Source organism: Diadema setosum, chromosome 22, assembly GCF_964275005.1.
Source record: "Diadema setosum chromosome 22, eeDiaSeto1, whole genome shotgun sequence".
Taxonomy (NCBI): domain Eukaryota; kingdom Metazoa; phylum Echinodermata; class Echinoidea; order Diadematoida; family Diadematidae; genus Diadema; species Diadema setosum.
Window position 1 is genome coordinate 8,601,302 of NC_092706.1, and position 7,342 is coordinate 8,608,643.

Consider the following 7,342-nt stretch of genomic DNA (forward strand, 5'->3'; position numbering starts at 1 on the left):
ATAATCATATTGACTGAACAGTTGAACTTGAGACATTCTAGTTCAAGCTACATGAGCGCCCTTCAAAGATACCGGCGCAATACAAAAAGCCATCATCATCATCATCAACATCGCCATCAAAGTGCCGTTTCTGCTTGTTAGCTCCAAATTTGCTCGCTTGGGTTGTCATGTGTTATTTTGTTTTTCTTTTGTTCTGGCCTTTTTATTTTGTCTTGCATCGCATCTTAAATCACGCAAATATTTATGGCAGTCAGCGAAGTCCCTTCAGAAAGTTTTCTCTCTCTTTTTTTTTTTACAAACTTCAACAAAGAATGGCAGATATCATGAGAAGAGTGTGAAATTCCTAAGCAAGACCTCATTGAAGACTTCACGTAGAAACCAGCCGGCTTTGACCTTCCAAGGATCCGCACAACTCATGCCAGGACAGCCAACCACCTCCATCGGTGGAAGTTAATAGACAGCCCAGTCTGTGACTATGATCTTCCTGACCAGACTGTGTTGCATGCTTTGCTAGACAGCCCAGTTCAGATGCTGTCCAGGTGGCCTCGAGGGAATTATCTAAAGACACAACAGACGACGCCCTAGCCTTACTCAACAGCCTGGACGTATCACTCTGACTTAACGGGATTGTCCAGTACTGGTTGAGGTGAGGATTCATGTTTTGAACATTTCTAAGTGAGATAGTGAAAAGCCTCTTGTGAAATATGAAAGAGCATGTAATTTTAAGAAGGATTCAACGATTATTTGATGAAAATTGGTTTTCAAATGGCTGAGATGTCAAAGGCCACAACTTTATTAGGATCTCTTTGTTTCACCTTGTTTTTGGATATCTCAGCCATTTCAAAATCGATTTTCATCAAATAAACTTTTGATACCCCTTAGAACTGCATGCTCTTTGACATCTCATAGAGTGGTTTCTGAATATCTCGCAAAACGTTAAAAGCTAAATCCTCACCTTGACCAGAACTGTACACACCCTTTAATGTATAGCATAATTATGTCATAGATACGAAGAAGAAACTAATAATTGGTTTATGTGAATCTGATTGCATAATAATTAGACACCTCCTGGGTTAAGGGAGTAGACATCTGTCATAATGCTTCAAGCTCTGAGACACAAACGTTGTTCGATTTGAGCATAAACTTTGGTTTGGTTTGGTTTAGTTTTATTTCTGCATCTGTCAACATATTTTCGATAACATCATTGAGTGTTATTTTCAACATTACTGAAAAGAGTTACTGAATATACGATGTAAACAGAACTTGCATACCTCAAAAAAGTTCGATTTGTGTACTTGTGCAAAAACAAAACAAAACCCCCAAACCAAGACAAAATGTGATTTACCTCAAAACTCTGGTAAATTCAATAAAGCAGGTGCGTTCAAGAAGAGAAACAATCTGCCAACTCTTTATCTTTTAATTCCTTGATCTTGCGGATTCACTAAATGCCTCCCTCTAAAACCGGATGGAGGCCAACCGTTGTGGATAGGGTAACATCTTTATGCAGTATCGCGTGATAAAGAGACGTGAACTAAAGAAACTGTTCTAGGTTTGATGTTGATGCAGCCACAGAAGAGACTTTAGTGGCGGGTGGATTCAAGAGTACCCATCTGACGGTGTATCAGTTATATCCCTACATAATCTTCCCTTGACCACTATTATTGCCAAGATAACAATAAGATTTGTATTCATATTATGTCCTTAGCCTTCTTGTTTTTAAAATGTTTAAACATCATTTATTTGTCATTCTGTTGATCTTCCTTTTTAAATGACATACCTTATAATCGTGTGATCTAATGTAGATGTTAAGTTAGGATTTTTTTTTTTAAATGCTAATAAGTTTTTAAAAGGATACTTATTCTGTGCTTTAAAGTATCTAGGTACATTTCATGGGGGGGGGGGGCGGGGTAGAAGAGCAGATACCACGAAAGGTATGTTTGATGTCGTGAAATCTCAATAACTGAAACATTATTATCACCAGCGTTATGTCAGCCTATACCTTCTGTGGTGTGAAGAAAAATTAATTTAAGACCAACTGACAGCCATAGACACTCATAAAATAACAGCAACAGCAACAAAAAATCAATAGTTACACAATGGCTATAACAGTTGGACAAGTGTATGTTCTTATTTTTTCCCATTTTCTATACAAAGTGATAGCAACTCCGATTCCATGTTTCAACATTAAATCTGATATCAGAGGATAAGATAAAATTTGTTCGAGTGTGAGCGCTACTATACAGCAGAATGATTGCACTTACGACGTTCTTCTTCTTCTCTTTTTATCTTTTTTTTTTTTTTCTGGGGCACATTTATCAATTTACCGACAGTGAACTGAAAATACCGCGTGCTTGCAGTTTGCGTGACCATGTCATCGGAAATCCCCGTTCATCTTCCCCCACGATCGCCCGGGGGACACTTCCTTGTCCCCGTTCGCCGTTTCCTCTGCAAGCGTGAAATTCTAGTCCCACATTCTACTTGTTGAGTTCTCGACTCTTCACCGTCCCGTAAAGCAAATCACCGGGAGGGAAAGAATGGCCCATCATTGTCCAATATCGCCGGGAAACATCGGCATCCACAGTCTCCGTTGGCAATTCGACATTAAAGCCAATCTCCATGATAAAGGGTGAACTGTGTTCTCGCTTGTTTAGTTGGGTATCATTGCTTATTACCTTCTTCAGTCATTCTTACACTGTCAAAATTGTTACACTGTCATAGGTGCCTCAAATGCAGCCTGAATACAATACATATTGACACGACTGAAACATCTTAAAAACAAAAATACAACATAATTATACATATGTATTCATCTCTTCTCATTTTTTTCTCTCTCTTTCTCTTCTTAGTGGTTGACACGTGCGACTCCATCGCATGATTCACCGTACAACTTACCACCCGACTCCTGCTTTGGGATCCCTCTCATGCAATTACAATGCATTGTAGTTATGTGCTGCCTTTATTGCATATTCATGATGATTGTGCAGACAAAACTCATAAAATAAGCACAAATCTATTGCTAAAACAACCGGGCATGTAATTATTACTTCATGGGTTCCATTTGTATATATAGAACCTATTACACAATCCTGCATCATTTTGCTTTTCGTTAATTTTCCCAAAGTTAAGATATGATCGCCATGTTATGTATCATCTAAAACATGAAACAAAATGTAATTAAGCCTTACGATTTCAACATATTTTAGAGTAAGTAAAAACAAAATGATCTAAGGCCGTTTTCCTGTTTCTTAAAAATGTCAAGAGGAAATCAGGAGATTTAAATCACTCGAACCTTTCTTTCTTGCCTCTTCAGTAGATGGAAAAGAAAATCTCCAAAGTCACCAGAACATAACCTTACGGCAGCGACAAAACTGTCCATTCTAATAGTGATGTCCCACTGTTCCACTGTACCATTAATTGACCATCATGCTCACACGTCCAACGCCTTAAAGACACAAGGTATTATTTAAAATCAAAGAAGTGTTGAAAATAAACTTCTTTCAGGTTTTTTTTTTTTTTGGGGGGGGGGGAGGAGTAACGTTTCTATGCACTCATTTAAGTGTGATTTGCGTTATCCATTTGATTTGTTCCATTCATCTTGCCATTTATTCATTTCTCGTTCAGTCATTCAACTTTCTAATGTGTGTTGTGTACAAGTGTGCTTGTTAGAGAGGGAGAGACAGTTTGTGTGTGTGTGTGTGTGTGTGCGTGTGTATGTGTGTGTGTGAGCGTATGAGAGAGAATGTGAGTGTATACTACAAAAGGGAATAAGAGAGAAAGAGAGAGAGAGGGGGGGAGGGAGAGGGAGAGAGCGATACAGAATAACGCTCGACAGCTGCTCATTCTCGAAGTTTCCAATCTGCACCATCGCTAATGACGTTGTTCCCCCCCCCCTCAAAAAAAAAAGAGAAAAAAGACTATGAGATAGTGCTAAACAAATCCATCAAATATAGATGATGAATTGGCGCGACACGATTCTCCATTTGTGTGATTTATGGGAGTAATGAATATGACGAAGAGATGAAGAAGAAGGCAAAGGACAGTGAAAAAACTGCAAAGCTTCGAACAACAGTCTAACCATTATTCGGGGCCTGTAAGTCGCTGCGAATTGCCCAATTTCGCAACGTTTCAAGGGCACAAAATTCGGAATGAAACAATATTACTACAGTAACTTTTCAGCATCTAAAGTGCAAAGCCTTATATTTGTCCTTTTCTTGTGATTACGCTAAAAGGAAACATTATATTCCCCCCCCCAAACCCCAACATGCTCATGCTGTTCTGATATATGGTTATGCATAGGTTTCGTCCCATGACAATTTGCAGCGTAAAGGGAGATGAGAACTCTTTTTCATTGGAGATAATGTAATCCTCCATAAAATGATTGTAAAGATACCGCAAGCCATGGGTTAAAATAATACAATAGAAATCAGGAATTCCATTGTTCAATCTTTCCGTGCATGTGACGTCGTCATACTGATGCAAGGAAACTGTAGACTTCCGCTGTGAAGACGCAAAGGTCACTAAAGTCAAATGTTGTTTTTAGACGCTTACAAAGTTGGAGGATGATGCTAAACGCTAGTTGGTCCTTAACACACTTACATAGCACACACAAGCACAAGCACACATGCACACATGTGGAGGTCATCATCTAGCTTTCGTTGTTGTTGTTGTTTTTTTTTTGGAATCACAAGTGCCGATGGACGAGTTACTTTGAGAGCTTCTAGGAACACCTCTTGAGGAGAGGCTTACAAAAATAGAGTCTTCCCTCCTCAGATACACGTAATGATTTGTTGGCTTGCTTTTTTGTGGGGGAGGGGAATTCGTGTCAATAGAGTCAATAGATGATTATGTATTCCTCTCAGCATCCAACTACATCGAAAGTTCTGGTGCAAAACGGCGTGCTCACCTTGATGTGTAGGAAATTCCTACAACAGCACGTCTATGATGGTGATCGAATGGTAGCCAGGGATACTTTAGTATTAGGAATCAAAACAAGTCAAGGTTATAAGAGAAGAGCAAGAAGAAGAAGACAAAAAAAAAAAACCGAAGGAGGAGATGAGGAGGAAGAGGAAAAAGACGAAATAGAACATGTGGTGGTGGTGGTGGTGGTGGGGGGGGGGGGGGGTTGGGAGGGGTGAGGTAGTGAGCTTGTTAGGCATGTAATTACACTCGGGCAAGGTGACATATACAGCAGAATACCAGGCAGTCCTTTTTTTTCAATCTGTATATCTTCTACCCTCTCTTTCCCTCTTCTCCCCTTTTTTCCACTTAATTTGATGTCGTCATAACTTCATTTCTGTTTTCTCTTCCTTTTATTCTCAATTTGTTTTAATTTTTCTCTCAGTTTGTTTGCATTCTTTTTTTATTTATTTTTTTTTTGAGGGGGAGGGGGTGGTTCACAAACTTGAGAGCAGAGTCCCAGAAAAGAGTAACTAAAGAAAATAAAACTGATATAAGTAAGAGATTTAGAAAGTGATATTTTTCTCGAAGATATATTAACGTGATAATGAATACGAGATGTTTGCTACCCTTCTGCGACTAAAAAAGATAAACGTGTAAATGTAGGTTTGACTGATCATTACATAAGCAACACGAATCATCTAATACAATGTATGTAGAAAAATCCATGGATAATGGGGAAATATCTGATTAAAACTCCACAGAGAAAAACGCATCCTGTTATGAAAAAAAAAAAAAATCACGTGTAAAGAAAACGAGTGATGTTAGAAGAAATAGGGACAATATTGGCTGGATTTAGCTGTCAAGTTTAAACGTGAACTGGGTGGCGGGATAAACATAAATGAGAACTTTTAAAACAGACCAATAAAAGTAAGATTGACATCGAGATGGAAATGCAAATTTTTCAAAGAAGATAAAATGTGAGAGAGAAAAGTCGAGTAACAGGAAATTTGTGAATAAAATCCGATATATGAAATGATCTAAACATGTAAATGTTATTTGAGTTTTAGCAATTATTCTCTAGACCCTTTTCATGATGGAGACAATGTCTGCCGTTCATAAACTCCAAGAGAAACGGTTGTCGTGGTTATATGGAACCTACAAGTCGCATGTATTCAAAAAGAGATCAAAGCTGAATCCAAAGCTAAGAAAAAAACAAAACAAAACAAAACGTACACCATAGTACACACCCTAAACCGCGTAATGGTACCACGAGGGTGACACCATGTGTGTATAGTTTTTCTTTGACAGTTTGTGAGGCAGCAAAACAACTAAAATAAATACAATGTTAGGCAAGATCGTTTCGAGCATTTTTTTTCCTATGCGTAACACAATCGGGAATGTAGGGTCAACGAGATTACGAAAGGGGGACAGGGAAAATGTCACAAGCGTTCAAGGAATTTTATAAGGGAAATACGACAAACGTGAGGAATGGCCAATTAGGGAACCATTGTAGTGTCACAGGGGACTCAGGCGAAAACGTGCCGTCACGGATTTGGCGCCTTTTGCGCGGGAAACTAAATCGCTCCCGGCGCATTCTTCGAGCTGGAGAGACAGTGAAAGAAATTGTGAAAGAGAAAAAAAAAAAACGAAAAGAGAGTTAGAGAGGAAGAAGAGAGGGGAATAGAACAGTATAAGACACAAAACCCTCTAAAAGAAGTATTCAATCATTACGCCACGCTACTTAAGCATTAACTTAAGAAAGGGATATTAGTATTCGAGACGCTATATATCGCATTATGACACCACAAAGACATATATCACAAAACAGACGTCTGAATTTGTCTCTGCTTGACGTTATGAATGAATGGATATGTGATCTCTTTTAGAACTGCGTTTTTACTTTTGCTTTCGAATAACAAGCAACCGTACAAAATCACAGCGTGCCACAAATTCCATTCCCGTGTTTATACGATAATGCTGTTAGAAACTCCGTGGGGGTTAGGCTGCACCATAATTGATAGTCGGTCAGTCAGATTTACTCACAGCTACCATTAATCAGAGATTAGTACCAGGAATAATGTATTGATCACACTACACTTAACGTCATGGTGCTTGATATGATACAGATATCCTTCAAGCTAATATTTCTTGTCGATTGTCCTTTATTCCTCTCCTTTGCAGAAAGATTTAAAAAAAAATATTTCATAGCAATTGTCGATTGTCCTTTATTCCTCTCCTTTGCAGAAAGATAGAAAAAAATAATATTTCATAGCAACTGATGACAATATACTAAATTCTTTGTAGACATTGAAACAACTGTTTCACAGTCATTATCTCTTTGAGTATGTGTTTGTATGTTTGTTTGTTTGTTTTTTTGTGTGAGGGTGAGTGGGTGAAACTGTGTTATCGGTCGCAATTATAACTGAAATCAAATGAAAAGAAT